This window comes from Lepidochelys olivacea (assembly GCF_965140295.1).
Source record: "Lepidochelys olivacea isolate rLepOli2 genome assembly, chromosome: 9".
NCBI classification, from domain to species: domain Eukaryota; kingdom Metazoa; phylum Chordata; order Testudines; family Cheloniidae; genus Lepidochelys; species Lepidochelys olivacea.
In genome coordinates, this window is record NC_140419.1 from 86,084,370 (window position 1) to 86,109,429 (window position 25,060).

The window sequence follows — 25,060 nt, forward strand, 5'->3', positions numbered from 1 at the left end:
GTAGAAAACACCTCTTCTCCTCGTGAAGACAAGGCCTTAAGATGAACCCAGCATGTTTCCATCAGATGTTTTTTTGCGCTAATAAAGAGCTGTTAATGAGCTGACAGTTACTTATGCAAATTAAGAAGAACAGATCTTGAGGGGGTTGCAGTGCTAAAAAGTTAAACAGATGACTTCAGAAAGCTACAAAATCCTGTATATCACACATAACGGCTTGTTTAACTCTCTCTGCCCAGAACTGTAAATTAATAAATATTTATCTCTTTTTGGCCCAAATGATTAATAGCCTGGATTTCACACAGGGTTAAGTAAAGGCACATATAGATTAAGACACCATATGATTTTATAAAGCTGTATGCAGTATTTGGGGTGGGGGGGGGAAGAAAGACATCTGTTTTTTTCCTCCATTTCACCAGCTGTTTCAGTTCACGTACAGTGCTGTGTTGGTTACAGCTGTCACCAATATACTTACTACAAGACCCAGAAGTGACCCCACTCCATATGTCCCATTCCATGGATAAATATTAAATTAAGAAATTAGGAATTCTTCACCGACTGAATTTTTATAAAGAATGTGATTGGATAAAATCAGGTCACATGATCAAAAATAAAACAATGCTGTTTGTCTTTGATGGCTGGCCGAGGGAAATAGGACATGTCCCCGTGATATGACCAACCTTAGAGCTGTTTTTTACCTTCACAGAACTTCTAGTACACTGTATAATTATTATTACACTGGCCACCTAAGAACATCTGTTACCACTACCCTGCACACTTGGTCAGCTGGAACTTCACAGTGATAGCAGAGACAAAACTAGATTCCTTTGCTCCAAAAGCATTTGAATGAAAGGAGCATCTTCACTGGCTGCAAGCAGTATAGGAGCTATGACTCTTAGATGAGCAATTCTGATTCCACCCACTAGAGAGCAGTGGGGCACACACACACTTTAGCCAGTTCACTACATCTGCTAAATGGCCATTGGCTTCATAAAATTCAAAAGGGACAGCAAGAAAAACAATTTGAACAACAGAAGAAATGATCTCCTTGCCTGAATCTTACTCAACTCCTGCTTGCAAAATGACTAGTCATCATAACACAAAACTGAGCAGTTGTCTGTCATTTGAGAAATCTTAGTGTGAGTATGATCATACCCGTTTTGTGGTAGGAGGCTATTTTTAAGCTGGCAAACAGGTCCTGCATCTCTCAAGACCAAGCAATTGGTTGCAAAATGTTTTAGCTGCTATGTAAAAATCCTTCTTTATATACCTTAAAAGTCAATACAATTACTACAGTTTTTGCTGATTCTCAAATCCAATGGGTACAACGGCCACTAAAATATGGAGGAAACCCCCCCTATGGACTACATTACTCAAGAAGGAAATGTAACATGACCCCAAATTAGCTGCCTGACAGTGAAGGCTTTGAAGCTGATTTCTGTTATTCTCATATTTTTTTGATGCAAATAAACTGAACGTGAAGGGTCTCCAGTCCTCTTGGTCAGGACACATCAAAGCTTTGGGAGCCTACCATCAGAGATGTACACGGAATAAATACTCCAATAAAATATTCATTGACTTGCTTACTTAAAAGCATGTCCATTCAACCAGCAATACCACAACCTACTTCTAAAGTGCAAGGCTGTCCAAACCAGGGGCAGAGACTAAAGTAATATGTTAAAGAAGGATTTTGCAAGCCTGAACCATCATTTGTCAGCCTATGTGGAAAAGTGGGTTTTGAGAAGGGACTTGAATGAGGCATGGTGGGCCAGGTCAGGAAGGGGGTGAAGGTGTAGGGTGGAGAGCACAAGCATCGGCAATGCAAGCTTCCCCCCCCCCTCCTCCCCCTCCTGCATACTGCCCACTATGGTATACTCTTGATCTTTTGACCTCTGGAAGTCAGAGGGTGATTTGATCTCTTTGCCCATTGGCCCTCCTGTTGCATCTTCCAACCAGGTTATTAGCTAGCATGGTTGTGGTTTTTGAGATGTGGAATCCTGTCCTCTTGAAAATGGACAGAGGCCATCAAGGACCGTTTCTCACAAGGCCTGGAGATTCAATCTCTTTTAAGGACAAATTGTGAAATTTCATACCTTGAAAACATTATTACGCAAATACAAACACTGTAAAGATTTTGGTTAATGATTAGGTCTGTAAAACAGGACAGGTCCTGACAGCATGTCAAGATTTAAACATCTGTTTCTTTGTTTGTGGAGAAACTCAGAGCACCTTCGGGAGAACACCAGCAGTTTCTGAAGTGGTGAGGTGTATATTATACCCACAGAATACATACATCTCTCTCCTAACCAACTTCTGGGCTTCTCCACCTATCACGCACAGTTCCTGAGTTGGGAGTTGATTGGACAGACATGTCACTAGCCTCAGTGAAGAAGCACAGTTATATATTTTTTTCCACTCTCTCGCTTTCAAGCCACGTGCTTTAATGAAAAAAGAATACGGCTATGTAATATTTGCCCTTCTCTCCCAAAGCGCCCGATTAATTGCTTTCAAACGCTGGCACTTAGGATATGCCACCTAGCTGTGGATTTTTATGCAACTTTTTGAAAATACCGTAGAACCTCAGAGTTACAAACACCAGAGTTACAAACTGACTGGTCAACCACACACCTCATTTGGAATTGGAAGTACGCAGTCAGGCAGCAGAGACAGCAACAAAAAAAAGCAAATACAAGAAGAAAGGTGGGTAGTTGTAATTTTAACATGAGTTTGCAGGGCAAGGTAAGCTATAGGCTTCTCCACAGTCTCTACATCGGCCTAGTACCATGTGTTAAAGCTACAAATGGCCTTGTCTTCACTAGGATTTTAGTGGCCAGGTTAGCTAACATGAAGTAAGAACACATCTTTTATCTTAGTGAAAACAAGGCATGCCTAGGATTTTATCCTGTGTTAGGCCTGGTCTACACTTGAAATTTAGGTCAACATATTCAGGAGTGGGAAAAAAATCTAAAAAACACTACTGTTTTAAATGTAAACTACTAAAAAAATAAAGGGAAAGTTGAAAAAAAGATTTGACAAGGTAAGGAAACTGTTCGTGCACTTGTTTCATTTAAATTCAGATGGTTGAAAGTAGCATTTTTCTTCTGCATAGTTGTATTAAGTCAATGTTCAATTGTAAACTTTTGACAGAACAACCATAATATTTTGTTCAGCATTACAAACAACCTCCATTCCTGAAGTGTTCATAACGCTGAGGTTCTACTGCAATTACCGTTTATGTGGGGGAATGCCCAGAAGCTTCAGATGTGTCTGATCTCATTAGAGCCAAGGAATTTATGGACAAAACCCAAGAGAATGCTGTTTCACAATTTAAAAAGGGTGACATTTGCTGAATAACCTAGCAGGGAATAGCCCAATACTCAATAAAATATCATGCTTGTATCATTAACAGTCCATCACAAAACAAAATATATAAGGCTTGATTCTTTGATATAATTCTGGCTCTAAATGATCAGCAGATAATGCCTATTGAACTCCCTGCTGGCATAAACCCAGAGGAAGCACTCCTGTGCCAGCTGCTCTGATTCCCCCAGGGTAGCTACTCTAGGCTGTTCTAACCAATGCTGGAGCTGGGCTGGCACAGAATCAGGGAACTGTAAGCAGCTTCCTCCACCCCCTCCATGCTGAGAATCAAGCACACAATCTGAGACATAACATTCCTAAGGAGTTCAAGGTACAGTGCAGGACAACCCTATGTCTCAGTTTGTTTAGACTTTATGCTTTGCTGAATCTAAAGTCTGTAGGATCTCAATCACAATTCCAGAAGCCAGGCTACAGCACAGTATCATCAGCTAGAACAGAATTCTGTACAAAGTATTTCAAATCTGCCATTTCAAAACTTTGGGTCAGATTCTCTGCTATTGTAAAATGATTGTAACTGCATTGGTTTCACTTCCACACCATTGTGGCCATACAACTTGCTTTATTTTTTTTTTTTAATTTTTTTACAAATGTGTGATAAAATTATATTATTCTTAGCTCTATTATAAAGATTGTATGTCAGGAACTGCTGGAGAGGGGTGGACAGTTAAGCATGCAAGACCCAACTTCAATGGAGGTCTGGGTGTGCAAGGAACGCCAGGTAAAGGCTCAGGGTGAAATGCTGAATTATGTAGGGTGACACAAATGAAAGCAGTCACATACTTAGCAGTAATGTAGATTTCAAGCAGAAGACTCAGTTTCTCTCTTCACTGCACAATGTCTCTTAAGACCACAGATGACTCCAAACCTAGTCATATAATCCACCAGCAATTTACCCTTCCTTACCAAATCTATAAAGAAAACCGAGCTGAAAGAGAGATAAAACATTGTAGGGCCTTTGGTTCTTGCTAATCCCAGTCCTGACATTCAAAAAGATGACTAAATTTCTAATGTGCTTCAATAGAGCATTTGGAGTAAACAACCGTAGCAGAAGGCGGTTTCTACCACTACACAATTTCTTTTTCTCTGTAATCAAATTCTTGGGGCTAGTAAGATGCTCTGTGGTTTATAATGATAAAGAAAATGAGTAATAGAACATGTGTCAAAAAATGCCACTGCCTTCGTCCATGTCAGCAGACATAGCCAGTCACATATCTGCTACAGAGCCCACGCAGCGGAGACACCCTTAGATTCCACAGAAACCCACATAAGACCTCCATGGAGATGAGTGGGGTTAGCATCAGGCCCTACAACCCATGACCAGGAGTCAGGGCCCTTGGGTTCTATTCCTAGTTCTGGCTCACCATTTTAGCCTGGGGAAGTGGCTGAACTGTTCAGTGCCTCAGTTTACCCATCAATAAAGTAAGGTAAGACCTGCCTCACGCGGGTGATGTCACGCTTAATTCATTAGTGATTGTAAAAATACTAGCACTGTGATCCTTAGATAAAGAGCATTACAGTACATCTACCTTCCTTAGTGTTTAGATGGCCTTTATTACCATAGGTATCTAAGCACCTCCCAAACTTGAATGTATTTATCCACACAACAGCCCTGCAAAGCAGGGAAGTGCTGTTATCTCCATTCCACAGACCAGGAACAGAGTCACAGAGAAACTAAATGACTTGCCCAAGGTGCTGGAGTAGGGACTTGAATGCAGGTCTCCTAAATCCTAGGATAATTCCTAATCACTTGGCCAACCCTCCTCTTTATAAGTGACAGGTAGTGTCATTTATTTTCAACCGACATTACTACTTTCCAGTTGACACAAGGGCTCACAACATGGCATGTCTCAGTTCTCTGGGGAAAGGCAAAGTCAGGCTTTTACTTGTATCCGGGTTTTATTTGGTTAGTGAGCCTGCTTTTTACCTCTTTTCCCTGTTTAAACTTTCATCATACCACCATATCCTGGTACAGTTAACAGCTACTGTAGAACAGGTTATTTCCATTTTAAAAAGCTTTCTACATTTTTATGCCTCTGATCTGCAAAAAATATTTTTACCCTAAAAAGCTTTTGCACATTCAACTATGCTAAATGCATTATGTGCTGAGAGTTTTAAGCGCCCAGGGACTGCATTGCAAAACTCATCTGAAATGATTACACATTTGCCAATATGTGACATTCATGCAGTTCTATGAGATATGCAAATCTGGCTGACTTTGTATGCATACTGAAGAAAGCCACACATGCTATCACCTTTATCTGCAAGCAACTACAGAGGTCAAACTTTCTCTGCCTTTTCTTGGGGTGTGTTTACAGGTGGTTAAAAGACTCTCCTATTGCAGTGTAACTGGGATCCAGGGATTGTCTGAATTCATTCCTCGCAATCCACTTAAAAAGCTGCTCATCGAGCTACCAGAGTTGCAGGATCACTTTGAAATAAAGTTGTGTCACTGTCTCAGCAACAGTTTCTGTTGCTGCTCCGGTTTGTCAACACAAAACTAGCAAGTGACTGGCATTTTGAGGGCAGGGCAATATTGTGAATGCTGATCATGCTGAGCTTCACGGACACTTCAAACACTAGCAAAACCAGAAGTGGGAGCGTGGACATGGGGATAGTTTGGTTTCATCTGATCAGAACCGGTAGAGTTTGGAAAGAGGATTGTTTTGTTTACATGCTCAAAACTAAACACAGTATCAAATCTACAGGGGAGTTTAGCTCAACTCCAGTGGGAGAAGGGCTGGGATCTCTCCAGGAAAAAAAATTCCCCAGTTTGCATTTAGTTTTGCTATTGTAATGTAGACAGTCTCCAGAAGAAATATTACATTTATTTTGGTGCCTTTCGAAATTGCTGAGGACTTCACTGTATGTTTATATAGCTTCAGAAGTTTGCCATAGTTGGCACTAGAAAGCCATCTTCGTCAGAAAACCACAACTATCAGATAAGAGGGAACAAATTAATAATCATTTTCATCTGTCCTTCACACGTGGAATGGTCCATTGCCAATGAAAGGAGAGGTTTTAGAGCAGCGTTGGTCTGATGCCCAGGTGTTGCTGTATGCAACACAAGACATCAGTATTTTCTGCTTGCCTCTGAGTTTTTAATGTCAAGAATCTCCACAGACACTTCTAAAGGAATACCTCTGTCTTTATTACTACAGTAGTAGTCTTCCATAAATGACTGCCGCTCCCACAGACCAATATCTTCATACATGCCAAATAAGTGGTGTGAGGTGTGATGTTGGTGTGAGCTATAAAAGTCAGGTAAGACAAGCCACAAACAAAAACAATAATGTACAGAAAAACAGCCAGAGCACTAGTAAACAAGGATTGTGTGTCAACCGAAGAGCATTTTGTTTGGTGAACATATTTTCATTTGTAAATACTCATGTGCAAAATACATACTGGCAGGTAAGCATATATGAGAACACATATAGCTATGTGATATAACGTTAGTATAAAAGTATGCAGTTCATACTTTCTATTTTTTAATCACAACCCCTTTCATCCAAAGACCTAAATGGTCTTCATCAGGGTGGATAAAAACCAATGATTTAAAAAAAAAAACCTTAAAAAATTGGATTTTTTGATAAAATGGTTTTTGAGGAAAAAACCTATCTAAAAATAGTTTTAATTAAGACACATTATAGCTCAAAGATATCTCATCGTGGAACAGGGACTATAAATTCTAATTCTATAGTATGAGACAATATATTCATATTCATGTAAATGTTTAAGAAAAGTTTTGTAAATGAGTTCCAATAGTTCATGGATTAGAGACCCAATCTTACCAGGTTCCAGGGGTTTATGTATAGATTATTTAGGTTAATCTTTCTATCCACCCAATGGGACTCAGTGCTCAGTTTAGAAGATACCATCAGAGATGCTTAGTTTTGCAGTTCTCAAACCTCTATATATCATTTATTTATTTAATTTAAAACATTTTTGCTGTTAACAAGCATGTTATCTCTGGAGACACAAATCCAGTTTGAGAACTGCAAAACTAAGCATCTCTGATGGTATCTTCTAAACTGAGCACTGAGTCCCATTGGGTGGATAGAAAGATTAACCTAAATAATCTATACATAAACCCCTGGAACCTGGTAAGATTGGGTCTCTAATCCATGAACTATTGGAACTCATTTACAAAACTTTTCTTAAACATTTACATGAATATATTGTCTCATACTATAGAATCAGAATTTATAATCCCTGTTCCATGATGAGATATCTTTGAGCTATAATGTATTGTGACGGGGCAAGGCCAGGTGGCTATAGAAAAGTAGTGGGAGATAGATATATTAGCTCCAGGCTAAACAAATCCCTGGTACCAGGTTAAGTGAAATGGAAGCTGCTCCAGGTCAATTAAGACACCTGGGGCCAATTAAAAACTTTCCAGAAGGCAGGGAGAAGGCTAGTTTGATTGGGACACCTGAAGCCAATCAGGGGCTGGCTGAAACTAGTTAAAAGCCTCCCAGTCAGTCAGGTGGGTGAGCATGTCAGGAGCTGTGGGAGGAAGTTGCGCTGTTGGAGAGGCTTAGTACACACCATATCAGGCACAAGGAAGGAGGCCCTGAGGTAAGGGTGAAGTGGAGCTTGAGGAAGTGAGGGCTGCTGTGGGGGAAGCAGCCCAGGGAATTGTACATGTCATGTTTCTAAAAGGTCAGCTATCATAGCTGATACTATTAGGGTCCCTGGGCTGGAGCTTGGAGTAGAGGGTGGGCCTGGGCTGCCCCCGCCGACCTTTGCCCTCCTGATTAATCACGGAGACTGGGAGACAACAGAAACTGTGCAAGGAGGGATAACTTCTCCTCACCTCCCTTGCTGGCTTATGATGAAAATGGCTCAGTAGACTGTGACCCTTGTCTCTAGAGAAAGAAGGGTTACGTGGAGAGTCACAGTGAGCCTCTGAGGCTAGCGAAATCCGCCAGGAAATGCGGGACCCATGGAGGCAAGGACAGAGCTTTGTCACAGTATCTATCTTTAGATTGGCTTTTTCCTCAAAAAAAAACCCCCAAATCACTTCATCACAAAAATCTAATTTAAAATTTTTTTTTTAAATAATTGATTTTTATCCACCCTGTCCCTGACACTTCCTTTAATGAAAGCGCTCAGTTGGGGCCCCGGGGGTGCTAGCCTCTATTCACATGGGTAAGGGCCTCCGGACCAGGCCGCAAGCCAGGAAAAGTAGTAGCAAGATCGCTTATGCGGTCCTATCCTGAGTCCTCTGAAACGTCCTGCAAGCCAGAAATTCCAAATTTCAGCTAGCTTTAGTCCCGAGTGCTGGTCCTGGTGAATGGTCCAGGCACCTCACCAATGTAATAACATATCTCTGAGGGCGCCAGGCTCCAAATAAAACAGCAGTAAAGCCACTTGTGTCTCACCTTCCATGCCAGGTCCTCAGAAGCTTTTGCCAATGCCAGCTCCAGCTGGGTTACTTTCTGCTTTCATTTCACTAAACGGACTGCCAAGCCCTTTCTGTTAGTGAGACAGCTTCACAAGATACCTGACATTCTGCTACCCTGGTTACCCAGCCTAACTGTCACTGTGTTTACACAACGCAACTGCTGCCAATGCTATCTCCCTTCCCTCTCCTCACCACTCTGCAGTTAGGTTTTTGATGCTCCTGCTGTCACCATCCACCCCAAGGCTAGTGTCCATTTAGGAACAAAGTGAGCATCAAGTTACAAAGCTAACTTTGTGCTGAGACCACCAAGAATGGTGCTGCTCATCTTACTGCAAATGACTGAGCTGTGATCATTTTAGGATAGACTAATGTCTAATCTCATTGCATTGCCATCTGCTGAGAAGTGAATCATTTACTCAGTTTCAATACGATTCTGAAATGACCTTATTTCAGGAAAGCCAGCAACAATTTTGCTCTGAGGACCTACTAAGTTTCTACCAGCACAGTCAGAGGGGAAATACCTTGTTCCTTTCATGGTGATACACATATATTTAATTGACTGAAAGCATTTGTCTGAAAATTTCCTGCACCACAGTGTGTGATCAATGCATTATAATAAAGCATCTGAGATGACGTCTTCATGAACCAGCAAGATTTTCTCTGTTTCTGTAATGCACAGAAAGAAGCCTATGGTTTGCACAGAAAGAGAAGATTGCCATAAACTGAATAAAACCAGAGCAAAATGTTGCCTGCTTCCCCAAACAGATTCCCATCATATATTCCACATCCTAATCCATAATATTTATGGTACTTTATATATACGAACATCTGCAACTGAGTGAGTCACTGCTATTTAATAAACATGCAAATTCTTTGTAAAGCTAATGTTCCTTTGGGCATGCAGGGTCAAAGTCAAAGTGACCTGAAAGCTCTGGAATTTCATTACTTAAAAAGTCCATTGAGAAGATTTCAAATCAAGCTCTTAAAGTAGAAAAAATGTGTTTTGTGGGGAGGGCAAATGCAGATGTTTGATTAAATCATCATTTAAGTGTCATTTTAGTCAAGAGTGAGCAAAGAAACAGCAGTCATCACAGGTTACACAAAATTGTTAATCAGGGACTTTCTTGTAGGGTGTTGCCAGGAAAAGAGATGGTCTCCTTCCTTCTCATGCAAGTATTGCAAGCAGAGATTTCCCATTAGGAACATCCTGGACAACAGAAAGCAGTTCTGGTAACTGCCTCTTTCACTTTGTTTTCAGTTACATCTTAGGACCTTCCTGAAGACAAGCTGTGTACAGCAAGAGGCTCTCCAGTAAATAAAAAATGTGAATGTTATTGGCACAGGGATGGGGTAAAAGTGTCTCCAATCTTTAAAATGAAGGATATTGACTGGACAGGTGATTCCAGAATAAAATAACTTCCTACAATACAAGGCTCCTATGTTGTTGAGTCCAATGCCAGTAAGTTTTATGCCAGGTCTAAATCTGTTTTAACACTGCACAGAATCAGGCCCTGTCCTTTTACAGTATATTCAGTGCTTGCAATATATCATGAGTGCTATCAGAGAGGAGTTTCATTCTTTGGTGACTTTCAGAGTTAAATGCAAGCCAGCCTCTGATAGTGCAAAACTACTGAACATGCGTCCAGTCTCGTAAACCTTTACAGAAGTAGGCTCATCCAAATCCCTGGAGACGAGACACATAAGTAAGGGACTGCAGGACTAGACCCATTTAATTGTGCTCACTTAACAATGAAGTCCAAATATGGGTCATAAATAAGCCATGCTACTAGTGGTCATCCCAAAGTAGGGTTTCCTTAACCTTCCTGGAGCAATGATGAAATCTTGGAGCTCTTCTGCCAATAAATGCCTGCGAATATCTGAAGGCTCCTTTTAATTCATTTACTGAAAGTGTAAATGTGACTCATTACTAAAAGGTACATGTTTAGTGTGTTGGGTCCTATTTATTATAAGCCCAAAGTCTGGGTCCCTATGAAAATTTTCCTAATGGTTGCTGGTCTTTGGAGCTGATCTGGGGGGGTTTTGTTCTGTGCTCGTCTTCCAAGCTTCAGTAGAAAAGGTACAAGATAATAACCATATAAAATGACATCTTTCAAGCACAGTCTGGATATTATTTTACTATGACTAATGTAGAGTGGAAACAGATTCAGGTGACAATGTTCTGAGAAAAGTAACAGTGATTGTCTTGATTGAGTGTCATTTTAAAAGCAAAGCCTGCAAGGATCTGCAGACTGTCAAAAACTCAGTCTGAGAACAATCAAGCGAACCTTTGAGTGAAATCTGCCGAAGCACAGGGCACATCCATCCTTTTTAAGGTATCACGTGAAATTCCTGTGAGGATGGCAATCTCAATTACTTTAAACTGCTCACTTACTGCAGGCTTGACTAAGGTGCCCTGAACGCTACAGGATTCTTTTCTTTTTTAATCAGGGTGTAAAGTAGATACTGGTTCAATAGGCAGATCCCAAAGGCAGGAGAAACAAGTCGAAACAACTGGATACAAGGGAACTGGGTTTAAGCCATTTGATGGTCTCCCATCACCCTTGGGTGCATTCCTCTTCTCTTCCCCCCCAATGGAGCACCCTCTTCTCTTTCCTTCCCTTCCAGGGTTTGCAAGCTGAAAAAACTACTTCTCTCTGGTCCTCTCAAATTGCACCTTCTGAATGCTGCTGAATTCTCCCAGGCGTCTGAGCTTGCTGACAGTGAAGACTTACAGGCAAGGCTCTTTATGTGAGGATGTTTACAGATAAGCCAGCTAGCCAAGGGTTTTAGTTCCATTCCCCTTTTCCCATCAACCGCATATTTATGTGTAATATCTAAGATGACATGATTGTAACTTAGATTCCTATATTTCCTTTCACCCAAAAATCCTAAAGTACTCGACAAATTGTACATGCTGATTACAATTTACATATGCAATGACTAGTTCACTCATCACTGAAATGCATCCACCTCTGGATGATGAACTCCGATGAAAATCAGGCCACTTATTTAAGTGACCAAATATGGATGTATGTGCCGAAACTGTATGCGCATCCAAATGTGAACACTTTGATCTTCATCTCCATGCGGCTCAGTTTCTCCATCTGTACAATGGGGATAATTAAACATACCCACCTGTGTAAGGTGGTTTGAGAGCTATGGATGAAAAAACACTAGAAACATGCAAAGGACTAGTGTTCCTATTCTGTTCAGTTAGGATCTCATTCTGTTTGACCTGAAGTTGAAGTTAAAGTAAAACTTCCACTAATTTCAAAGGGGGCTAGACTAGGCCCTTTACGTAAACTGATTAAGAAACAGGAAAATGTATGAAAGAACCAATACATTTTTCCCATGGTGCTCATGGATTTAGCAGTGTAGCCGTCATTCACAATTGTGCCAGTGACGATTTCTCCTGCAACACCAACGTCATTTTTGTAAAATGACATGGGTACATTGGAGATTTCTCCAATTCATTTACAAATGGTTTATTAATTATCAATAAAGCAGTAAGACAATTTAATACTGAATAGAGTATAGGTTAATCCCTATTGCCTATTAGGGAATCCTTATTAGTCCCATCCCTGAAATTCCTATGGAATCTAAAGTGATTTTTTGGATGTACCCTGAGAGCTTCATAAAAATTGCAGTTACTCTGTTTTGTTTATTCGCCCATGTAATTTAAAAGGACAACAGCAATGAAATGCACACATCTGGGGACAAATTCTCTGCTGGTGTAATGCAACTCAAGTAAATGGAGAATTAACTTCTTATTCTGAGGGTTGGGTGGGAAGTGGCTTGTATTAAGGGAACTGAACTTTTGAGAAATTTTGAGTAAGGCTGCTAAACTAATTGCTTTTATGGAAAGACTCCAACGCTGCTTTGCTGAGGGTAAAAAGAAACAGAGTGGGGGGCTAATGCCCTTTCTTGTAGCATGTAAGCTTACTGTAAATACAGATGTGCAAAGCAGTTAAAGGCTGAAAAAACTGCAGGTGTCTAGAGCCTGTAGATTATGTTGTGTCTTGAGCTATCTGAAGTCTCTCTTTTTCCTTTACCTAGAACTGGCCGTTTTCTCAGTACATTCTATAGAAACAGAACAAATTTTGCTGTTTCACCTTAACTGAGCATGTGGTATGAGGTCAGCAACAGTCATGCAGCCTATCTTTAACTGTCTGAACTCACATGATGCTCTAGTTCTGAAGAGAAGGAACATAAACAGGAAATTGGGCAAAGTGACTCTGGTAGCAGGAGCCCCACAATGCTGTTAAATAAACCCAACTCTTCAGCAATAGTAACATTTTGTATTTAATTACCAAGGTAACTAGAACAGTGGGAGTTCAGAAAAAGCCACAAAGGTCTGTGCTGTGATGGTGATGGCTGATACTAACAATGCTGCTCAACAAGAATGTAAATAAAGGATTGACTGCCAAGATTTCATTTGAGAGGTTTTAGGAAATTCTCGCAGCTTGATTCATAGTAGAATAAAAAGATGACAGATCGAATATATTTTCTAAACAAATCTGGATGATTTTACTCACACCTTACTGCCTTCACTAGTACTACTTGTACAGTAAGGTGAGCAGGATTTGTCTTTGCATCCTGTTTCCCACTGCAAATTGCATGGAGAAAGAAAGATTCATCCAAGTGATAAGGGGAAGATCTCTATAAATAACTCCTTTGGGAGGTGATCAAATCTGGAAATATTTGTGTTGTTCTGAGATTTCTTCAGGAAGCTTCAGCACTCTCCCTGTCATAAATGACTAGGGTGTCCAGGGCAGATTTGTCCTAGAGATTACGCCAAAAAAATGCTGAAAAGAAGAACTAACATTCCCAACATATACACAAAGAAAGGAAGATGGAAATAGTAATATATCATCACTAGGCTCCAATCCAGCGAAGCACTTGAGCATGTGCTTACCGTTAAGCCCCTGAGTAGTCTCGTAGACTACAAATGGGACTCCCTCCCATGCTGAAAAATTATGCAGACACTTAAGTGCTTTGCTGGATTGGGGGCAGAGTAGTCAACATCTTGAAGGGCTGAGTCCTGTAGGAAATACCCAGTCTTACTGGGTGAAATCCTGGCTCCACTGAAGTCAGTGACAAATCTCCCGCTGACTTCAATGGGTGCAAGATTTCATCCCTCAGGCCTGTGTAAGCAGTGTCAGGATGAGCTCCACCCTGACATCTGGTGGTGAGGTGTGGCAAGTTGTGGAAAAGAACTTCAGGGGCCGATCTCATTTGCATAGGCACACCCACACCGCCTAGAATGAGGCCACAGCTGCCCAAATGGTCACTTTGGCTGCTGTGGGATCCCCAGTGTCTCTGTTATTGGGGCAGGAAGAATAAATTGTTATTACCCTGATTATGGGAACTGTGCTTGGAACTGTACTTGGCCTTTTGTTATGATGGAGGGATTCACCATCAACTAAGTAGAACTCGCTAGGCAATTGTCATGGGTTCCAAAACTCTGTGAATTGAGAGAGGCTGGAGACAAGTATTAATACTTGGTGGCATGGGCCCTTTAGTGAGGGCCTTACATGCTAATTGCACTTCCTCCTCTCTCCACTGTGGAATATCAGAGCTAATTTTGATTCCGTTAGGAGTCTAGTTACAAGCTGCTGAGCTCACTTTGGGCTAATGGTGCACCAGCACTGAGGCTCCCCTACTACAAGCTGAATTCACCAAAGAGCTGAACTGACTAAGAGCTGAAATCACTGAGCGTTGTGTTAAGTAGTGGGGGAGCCTGAAGATATATGGTGGAGCAGTTTGCAGGAGGGCTGGAGTGCCTTGTGGACAGGCTGGTGGAGCAGTTCATAGGCTGGCAGGAGCTGCTTGTGGGATGCGGAGCAGAGCAGTTCGTGGGATGGCGGGAGCTGCTTGTGGGCCGCAGAGCGGAGCCAAGCAAAGCAGTTCGTGGGGCGGCGAGTGGAGCCAAGGCCTATAGAGCTTCAGATCATGTCAGGTGCCCCTTACCTCTCTTCCCCCCCCGCCCATCTCCACCCAGGTTGGGAGGTAAAGCTCTGCAGATAAACTTTCGAACTCTGGGGCTGCCCTGACCAGGGACAGAGACTTTTGGGCCAGTGGACTTTTGGGACTTTGGGTGATTTCGGGTTGCTGGACCCAAGAACCCAAGGGAAAGGACACGCCCTAATTTGCTTGGGGTGGGTTTTTGCTCATGGGTTGTGTTATGAATCCTGTTGGTGGTGTTTCCCCAACATAATGCCACATTGTTTCTCTCTGTTATTAAAAGGCTTTTTTGCTACACTCAGACTCCGTGCTTGCGAGAGGGGAAGTATTGCCTCTTGGAGGCACCCAGCGGGGGTGGTATATATTTGTCCCAGGTCACTGGGTGGGGGCTCGAGCCAGTTTTGCATTGTGTTATTGGAATGGAACCCATAGATACTGAACCCGGCCCTTGTTGATGCCAACTCTGATGGGCAGAAGGGTTACACCTGTAAAAGCGGGATAGAAATCTCATGGGAAGAGGTCTTCTGGTCAGATTCCTGCCACTTCATGCTTCAGGGCAGACTGGGAAGGGAACCTCCCGGATGAAATCCTGGCCAAACTCCAATGGACTTCAGGATTTCATTCCATGTTTTGAACAATTCCAATACCAGTTGGAACGGAGAAGTGATGGGATGCACCCACTGAAGCCAATAGAAGCTTCTTCTACTCATGTCAGTAGGGCAAACATACTCTTAATGAATATTACCTAACTTCACAAATAGCCCTGTAGATTTCAATGGGGTCACTTGTGGACTAAGACATTAATTGGACCAGGAGTGGTTCTTGTGTTTAATCTACAAATATTTGCATCTTGGCCTCAGTTCAAGTTTTGGGAAATGATTGCTTTCCCATCTGAACTGGCTTGCACACTCCTGTTGTTATTCAGCTATATTGTCTGTATCTGTTTATAGCTTTATAAATAGCTCTGGATGATGTCGATACACCAGTCTATAACATACAGAAGAGCGGTATGCATACACATAACACTGCATGCTATTTTCCCGAAGTATTTGTTTTAATTTTCATATGAATTCCTGTCAGCTGAATTTATTCCTCATTCTCTGAAGATTCTAGCCCACAAGTTGACTGATAAAGGGGTTGTAGAAATAGCAACATTTAAGCCAATACTGGAAAAAGATATAATGAGCTATCTGGGAAGGCAGTAGGTTTTCATTTATGTGTGGACAGTGCCTGGCACATTGTGGGCACCACCAGGGCAAAAGTGATAAGTAATTAACACATTTTAAATTTGTAAATATGAGTATTTGCCCTGGAAACTTGATTCTACTATTCATGCTGATCCAATCAGTGAACAGAAACACACCATGTGATTTGTGCATCCAATCAAAACTAACCATCATAGCTCAAATTTCAATAATTGAATACTTACAAAAAAACAACATTTGAACAACTTACAGATCAAGACCTATTTCCCAGAATTATTCAGTCAATAATTCTAAGCATGAACTCACCCAAGAAAATACTTAGCTGATTGCAGGCAATTCACAAACAAAAACAAACAAGACTAAGTGGTGACATTTGTTGAATAAATTATTTGCTCAGATTGCACATACATATATATTGCTGGTATGGATAATACATTCCACATACATACACCACTACCCCATCCACTCACCCAGGATGGGCCTGAACACTGCACAACAGTTAAGGGAGTTTGGATTTGGATCTGAACTCCATTGTTGGGCCCATCTGTATTTTGTATATTGGCTTTATTTGAAAAACACTGACGATCAAGCAATAACAATAGGAACCTCTGAATAGTTGATATACACAAGACTACTTAATTCAGAGTACACTACTAGGATAATTACAGAGGAATTAAAAAAGGAATTAAAAAAGCTGTTTTATTCTCATCTCTATTGTTTTTAACTGGATTTTTACTACCTAAGATGTGTTATTTTTCCTTTCTATATCTGATTAAGTATAGTTAATTCTAAGAACTTATTTTTTCTCTTCTTTAAAAGCTACTCAATTATTCTTCCCTGATTTTACATTTCATAGGAGCTGGATTTCTGGACTTTTTCTTTTTAGAATTACTTTTTGACCTTATTTAGTTTGTGGAAACATGCTGATCATTCATAGGGCTGTCTAGGATAACGCATCAACATTTGCCTGCCTTTTTAATTTCAAAGTACATAAATCTAATACAAAATAAAAACAAAACTCTATATGCCACTTTTGACTGTATGTAATTAACTTATTTTTAAGAATTCCTTGTGAGTTGTTGGTTGTGTGGTTTTTTTTATTTCTTTTCTTTTTTTCTTTTCCTGCATTATCTGGCTCTTGCAAACAAGCAGCATTCTGAGTGGAAATACAGGTTTAAAAATTCATATTTTCATTCCCTATATGAAAAAAAAACTACTTTCCTTTGAAATCTAGCTACCATTTCTAGTTGTATTCTGCACATGGGTAAAGTCGGCTCAAGCATCTAAGCATTTATTACTTAAACTTCTCATGCTTATGAGATAAGCCTGTGTGAAGTTCCACGCTCTGGTGTGGAGAGGGAACACTGGATGTGAAATTCCACAGACAAGTGCTTTGTTTCTCAGCGTATCAATTTCACCCTCTACCTACCCTATACTGGCGCACATGTTAAAAGAGTAAATTGGAATTGGAACTTAGGGCCTGATCCAAAGCCCATGGAAGTCAATGGGAGTCTTTTTGTTGCCATCAGAGGGCTTTGGAATGGATCAGAGAGGACTGAGCTCTTCACTCACACACGAGGTTCACATACAGGTTAAGTCTTTTTAATATTGTCTGCTAATATTGGTGTGCATTACGTCTTTTAGTTAGACAATGTGTCACTGACTTGTATACTTTGCATAATGTTGCTTTTAATTTATGGACTGTGACTTATCTAAGGTAACGGAATGTCATAAGACTAAATCAAATACTAACTAGGGTGTATTTGTTGTTTGTTTTAAATTACATTACTCTCAAACTTCCCTTGCTTAACCAAACGATGAAATCACAGTGCTCAAAACTATTAAATCATTTCCTCACCATCAGAATATAATGGGTCAGACATGGAAAATAATTAAAATTGGCACATTGCACACTGAACCTTCTTAGAACTGTGAATTATACATTTCCCTTTATATTTCTGATTTATACAACGTTACGGTCCTATCACAATACTATTGTGAGCTAACGTGTCCCTCAATCTATTTCCTTGGAATTCTCAGTTCTTCCCTTCATGGTCCGACTCTTCTAGGCACAGCAAAAATGCAATTTCCTAAACTACAGGCAGACAGAACTGTATTCCCAAACAGGTGCTTTCTCTTTGGCGTTACCTTATGCAACTTGTTCGCACTTTTTAAGGCAGGCTTTTGCCAATGCAGCAGAAGTAAAACTCCATGTAAAACTCTACAATTAATAAAACAATTGGGGGCGGGGGGGGGGAAATGCTTTGGAAAGAAAAGTTCAGAGACTATAGCTTGATCTGTTGGGAACAATGGGCAATTAAATGTGCTCAGCGATACCTTAAATATATGTAATGTGGGAGAGGAGTAATAGGTCCCTTTACATCATTCCACAAACTGTCATAATGCTAATATTTGAAACAGGGCGAAATTCTCAACTGGTATAAACGGGCATAATTCCACTTAAAGTCAATGGAGCTATGCTGATTTTACACCCGTTTTGGATCGGGGTCTTAATCTTTTCTCAGTAATCAGCGTCGATGATAAAAATGTGTGTTTGTGGAATGGTTACTTGAGTTCACCTTTACAAAAGTGCTGATAACAAACCAACAGGGTTTTTCCACAATCATTTTCAGAACTGCAGCACTTATTTCTGCTTTTCTGTAACGTCTCTCTCACGATCTACTCCTTCGTCTCGTCTCCGTCCCTTCTTTCACTGAAGTCCCACAGTGCCATGGTTTTCACTTTCTGAAGTACACCAGTGACTGAAGTCACAGATTAACTGTAAAGCCTCAAATCCCAGTTGGCTAAGCATTTTCTGGTGGCTTTGCATGTGCCTTCTGGTTGGCTTGATCGCAGCCACCTATCTCCCACTGATCCTGTGCGTGCACCTGACTAGGGATAGAGCAATGGTGATCACCTGGGGACAGAAATAGAGAGCAATGCTGAACATTTGGTGGACCGGGGCTTTTAATAGCATTTATTATTTGTATTGCTGTGGCGTGTCGACGCCAGGGCCCCATTGTGCTAGGCACTGTACAAAAAATATAACAGATAGTTCAGTGTTTTTCAGATGTGTTTTTTAAGTGGTGTGTTGATATGGGGGCTGATTTTCTGACGTGCTCTGCCCCCATTGTGTTGCACAAGCTGTGTATAGGGAGCAGAGACTAATCTGAAACCCCTATCTGAAGTGACCCCTCGTGCTGGGGAGACCTCAGCTGGTGTGATGCTGGAAAATCTGACTACTATGCATCTTCTGGCACAGGGAGTAGGATGGGGCAAGCTTGGAAGCTGCTCTAACCTATACGCAGGGCTGGGAGCAGGCAGAGAATAAGGCAGCCATCACCAGCTACCTGTCAAAGCTGTTTACAGACAGAAAACTGGGTTTATTTTTTTCAGAAAGCATCTGCTTTTGTTGGTGACACGGATGTCCTAGAAGTATGTCTAAACCGGCGTTACCTTGAGTGTCTTACTCAAAGGGAAAGTTAATGAGAGGGTTAGGGCCAAACTGAAATATGAAGGGAAACACGTAGAGCCCCAGCCTAGGAAAGCATCAATGCTACTTTATGAAGGATGGGAGTGGGTGGAACAGGAAAGCTGGCTCAAGAGGGAGCAGAATACAGGAGTCAGTGAGCATGTGGAGAGATGACTGGGTTCTTCAGAAGCACCGGAAGACTTTTTCCTTTTATTGGGTCAGTCAGAGAAGCCCATTCCCAAGGGGGTTCAAGGCTCATGAAGGTTAGGAAGAGCTCTATGCAGAAAGGAGACTCCTGCCGAGGGGAGTAAGGCACCAGAAGTTACTGTGATGGCTTCAGTCTTGCTGCTATACAGCTCTGTCCAGCTCCAACGTCAGTGCTTAAGGGTCTTAATATCCCTCCCAACCCTCCGTTTCCGTCAGAGCACAATTGTGACCACAGAAACATGGCTGCTTTTCAAAATCAGATCCTCAGTCTTTCTGGTGGGTGGAGCAACCCCAACTCACACAGAGCAGAAGTAGGGAGAAGGCAGCTACTTAAATCGTATTAGATTTTTCTGGCATGACAGTTCATTGAAACCTGCATCTTCATCTGGATTGTGAGGACATTTAAAAAAAATAATGTGATGTGATGCTGATGGATACTAAGGGATTGGGGGTAGTTTGAACGTAATGCCACCAGAATGTCATCCCATTAAAGAAATCCTACAGGACAAGGAATCCAAGGAGCTTTAGAAACCTCATTGCAATAGGAGGCTTTCCTTATGCAGAATGGCTCGGCTAGCATGCCGGGACTGAAAGGTAAAAACTAAGCAGGAGTCATCTTAAGAGAACTAGACTACATATTGCGCTGAGAGGATGGGGATGTGGCTAAGAGCCAATATTAATTTGCTAGGCAAGAAAATATTAGAGTCCTGAGGGACAATGGGCCTCATGGAGCTTGAAGAGATCTGCTTTGGTAATTTGGCTGTTATATTTTCTTCTTCACTCTCCCAGGGCTGACTGACTCAGCTTCCATAGTCCATTCTGAGCCCCCACTCACCTTTACTTCCTTTGGGAGCTTGTGACCCACTGGGAGCTGGAGTCCAGGCATGTCAGGATGAGAGTGAGCAGAAGGCTGGCAGTCACTAGGACATGATTGCTTGCTACACGCTCCCTTCTGTTCTGCTCTGCAGTTGCTGCTGCGACTGCTAGGGCTGATATTGCTGGCAGAGCTGCAGCCTGGTGTTTTTTGACCTTTTACTCTTCCAGAGATAGAAATGGGATTTGTCTGAGGCTTGGAATAACTTCCTGTGATTGTGCTGGAGAGGGCTAGTCTGACTGGCTAGATAGCTATGTCTGTCGGGCCTGCTTAGGAAAGGAGAAAGCTGTCGCTGTGTGACTAACTGGAGAAAGATATAAAAGATCCTGAAGAGGCCACAAGTGTATTAAGAGAAAAGTGAGCTGATAGAATTGTACAAGGGCTCAGTTACCCCACCCTGCCATGTTAGGGCAGCAATGCTTTGCACTGCCATTGAGCCAGTAATGCAGAACTACTGGCAACTCTTAAAACTGACCTCTTGCCTGTATTCTTTATAGCTACTCCTCCGAGGCTCACTTCAACATCCTTTTTGGAGCAGTGAGGGGCATGTGTTCGGGCATGCGTGCGTGTGTGAGAATGAGAAAGGGAAAATCGATCCTTTGGGATTCTAGGAGCATATAATTGTTGTGTTGCCGCCCACACCAGCTCTCCCTTGTTCCCAACTACGGTCAGAACAAGGCACTGACGCCAGATAGAAGCTGAGGATCAGGGGAGGCGGCAGGGTTGCTCTATCTGCATCAAACATTTTACAGTGGGGCCTCTATTATTTCTCAGATTTGTCCCCCACACTGGAGATTCCTCCTGCACAACTCTCAAGCAGAAGAGATCTGGGTACGGGTCTGGGAGGCAGGGACTCCTTTGTGGTCATTCTAGCTCTGAGGCTGACTCCCTGTGTGGCCCGGAGAAAGTCACTTGAGCTCTCTGTGCCCAACTGTTACCTCTGTAAAATAGGGCTCCTCATATTTACCTGACAGGGGACGATTAGTATCTGAACAACGCTTTGAAAGTGCAAAGAGCCACGTACCATTGTTATTATTTGTATTACCATAGTGGCCAGGCATGGCCCAGAACCCCAGTGTGCTAGGCTCTGTACAAACACAACAGGCATTGCCCCAAGGAGTGTACCGTCATAAGCATTGCACTACAAGTACTAAGTGTTATTAGCAAGAGTTCCTGTCCCTCTCATAGGGAGATTAGTACCACAGTCACATATTCCAGCCTGGGAAACCAGACCATGCTCCCTCTGGAGCCCAGAGAACAGCTTTTACCTAACAGCTGCTTAGCTGGACAGTTATCACGGTTTTCGTTTGTTTGTTTTTTAAAGCGTCATCTCTGATATTCTCAGCCATTTGCTGGCACAGTGAACGAGGAACCAAGTGGGGGACCAAATTCTGGATGCTCACCTGTTGGCAGGCAGAGTTGCTGGGAGCCCCTCGTGAAGTGAGGGAGCACATATTTTAAATAATGGCTTTTAAAGCAAAGTCTTAGGCTGGATTGTGTCAGATAAATTTGTTTCTAATACTGTCCTGATCAGCAGGCAAATGACTGAGTGCAAGTCATATGTGCTGGCATTTTCCTCGGTGACTCACCCTGCAGACTGACTGATTCTGATATCCTCAGTATAGACAGACCCTTAGTCAGATTTGCCTCTGAATTTAACAATATATCTGTAGAGTTTGGCTCCTTGACACAAGAAGTCAGGATTTTCCCTGTTTTTGCATCCAAAGCTCCTGGATGAACTAAAAACAACACAATGGACTGGGGATATATGCACATGTCACAGTGTGACGTTTTTGTGTGATTCTTCTTCATCATTGTGATAGTCTCATGACTCACTGAGCAAATTCTGTTTCAGCAGCAGAAAGTAACACTCCTTTTACACTTCTTTTCAAGAGGATCTCAAAGCCCTGTGCGAACAACAGTCTAGAGGTTGGATACAGAGCAGATAGCCACCCCGTATACAAATATACATCACCACAAAGATTTTTGCTGGATCAGATGTTCACAGCAGTAAAATACCCATACCAAGCTTACGTTAAATAACAAAAATTATAGACTATCCCAAGACTGTCACTCATATAGCATTGCAGTTTCAAAACAAACTGGACCTTTTTTGCTACCAGAATAAAATGGATTAAAGCCTTAACATTGCACAAAGGTCCAATCTTGCAAAGATTTGGTCAGGTGCCTAACATGCACTGTGAGCAACCCCACTGAAGTCACTAGGGCAAAAGATAATCATCAAAAATACATCTGAAACGGTTATTGGGGCTTTCACAGAAGTTTGGAATAGGGTACACAGGAAACAATATGGTTCCAACACACTCTTCACCAAGTGCCATCCCTTTCAAATGCAGGTTTGTTCCAAACAGTATTGTATGGTGTACAGTTCTAATAATGCAACACTGCTTCCTCCTATCCCCACCCTGTCTCCAGTGGATGAAAACAGCATGTACATGTCACATGTATTTGCAATTTTTTAAAAAGTAAGTTGTGGTAAAAGAAGCCAAGTGAATCTTCATGCAAAGATTTTTACACTGCAAGCCTACTTACTTAAAACCACAAAAATCTTTTGCATGCATCAGTCTTTCTGAGCAGATTAAAACAAAAATAAGAAAAAAATTCACTGTAATAGGTTAGAAAAAAATAAAAATAAAATCAGTTGCATCCTTTCTCTTTTCCCCTTCCAGATTTACACACACACACGTGCACACACACAAATGTTTTCTGGGTAGATTTCCTTTTGGTGCAATTGCATGTTTAGAAATAACTGCCTACATTTTCAAAATTGACTAATGATTTTGGGGCTTCTAGTTTTCAGACAAAATCAGGCCCATTAAGGTGTCTCAAGCTGAGCATGCAAAACCAAGTAGTCACCCAAAATCACCAGTCACTTTTGAAAATGGAGGCCATTAGTTCCAATAATTCAACAATTATTTGCTTTTGTAATTTGATCTAATTCCAACTCTGGCCACCGAACAGGAAGCTATGCTAATCAAGCATGTTGTGCTGTGGTACCTGTAGCTTCACGTTAACAACAAAACTCAAACACAATCTGCAAAATGTATAGAATGCACTACACAAAGAGCATGTCAGAACCTACAAGAGGAAGTGTGAAGTTCACTGTGACCAATTTTGCTAGCTGAATCACAGAAAAAGCGATGTGAGAAAAGGGTTGTTTTAAGTACAGAATAAAAACCAAACATGAGTCTTTTGATCCTTAAATCTCAATAGAGTTAATGCTATTTAAAAAGTATGATCTTTAAAGCTAAAGGGAATAAATTCAGGATTCAACCACCCAGATAGAAATCTGAAGAGAAACGATTCCTCTTTGGTTAAAGGCAGTTTTCTGTGAGTACCAAAGAAACCATTTAGCCAGTACATTTGTCATCAAAATGTAGACTTCAATCTCAGACAGTACTTAAGCATATGCTTAACATTAAGCACATGAGTAGTCAATCTTCACTGGCAATAGTTATGTGTTTAAAGTTCAACATGTGCTTATATACCTGCTGGAATTGGGACATTAATGTGCCTGGGCCACTAGTTGAGTTCTTTCCTCTGTTTTCATTGTTTGACGTCTGAGTGTTTGAGTAAAGATTGAGTGAGAATGTCCTAAGGATCTTAGGATTTGGGTCCAAGAAACTGAATTGCTCATATTTAACAGTTCTTCTTAACGTAGAGATAGGATAGGAAGGTTTTCTTTCTGAATGAATGAGCCTAACTCACACTAGTTACACTAAACGTGATCGAGCACTACTAAGGCAAAAGAGAAAATCCTGTGAAGTAAATTCCAGGGGAAAACATGCACCAGATGGAAATGCATGTGTGAGTGACTTATATATACTGAACTAAAGCCTCATTTCCGTATTCAAGACTTGAGTGGGAGTTCGAAAGGGTTGTCTAAAAATGATGGGCCCAATCAACTGCTCCTGTGGGAAGTAGACACCACCAGGGAGGAAAATGTCTGTGAAGGTCTCTTCACAGAGATTTCTCCCTAGATGCTCCATTGAGGGTTGGAATGGGGTTTACCCATCCACAGGACAAGTCATGGATCCAGCCCCAGAGTATGTCTTGGGATCCACCTGCATCGAAAGGCGTCAGGGGAAGGAAGAGTACCCTGTGCATTTGGACGTAGGGGTATGTTTGCCCTCTAAGGACCTTGGGATGTAGCCTACGATACACATTTCAAACTGGAGACCAAATGTCCAAGGGGAAGGCTCTCGTCACTCCTACACCAACACAATCTCTCTTCTGTCTCAAAGGCCACCAGGACTATGACTCATGCCCACAGCCATCACATTATTAAATTTATTCCCGCTAGTTATTTCTGGCATTGGGCAGCCAAAATATTTAGTACTTCCAGTGTAACTATAGAAGTGACAACAACAAACACTAGTGGACTGACCCTGGGTCAGGAGAAAAACAAGATCTGAAGAACTCTAATTTTTTTGCCTATCGTGACGTAAACGAGAAGAGAGTGAATTTAAGCCTAGATGACAATGCTATACATTTACCAGCTACCTGGAAGATGCGTACCAGAGTTAAGCAACATG

General features: G+C 41.5%; 1 protein-coding gene across 1 annotated transcript in view; it reads right to left on the reverse strand.

The window, feature by feature from the left end:
• Positions 1–25,060, reverse strand: part of GAB3 (GRB2 associated binding protein 3) — a 103,694-nt gene that overhangs the window by 31,278 nt on the left and 47,356 nt on the right. The gene's annotated exons all lie outside the window — the stretch shown is intronic.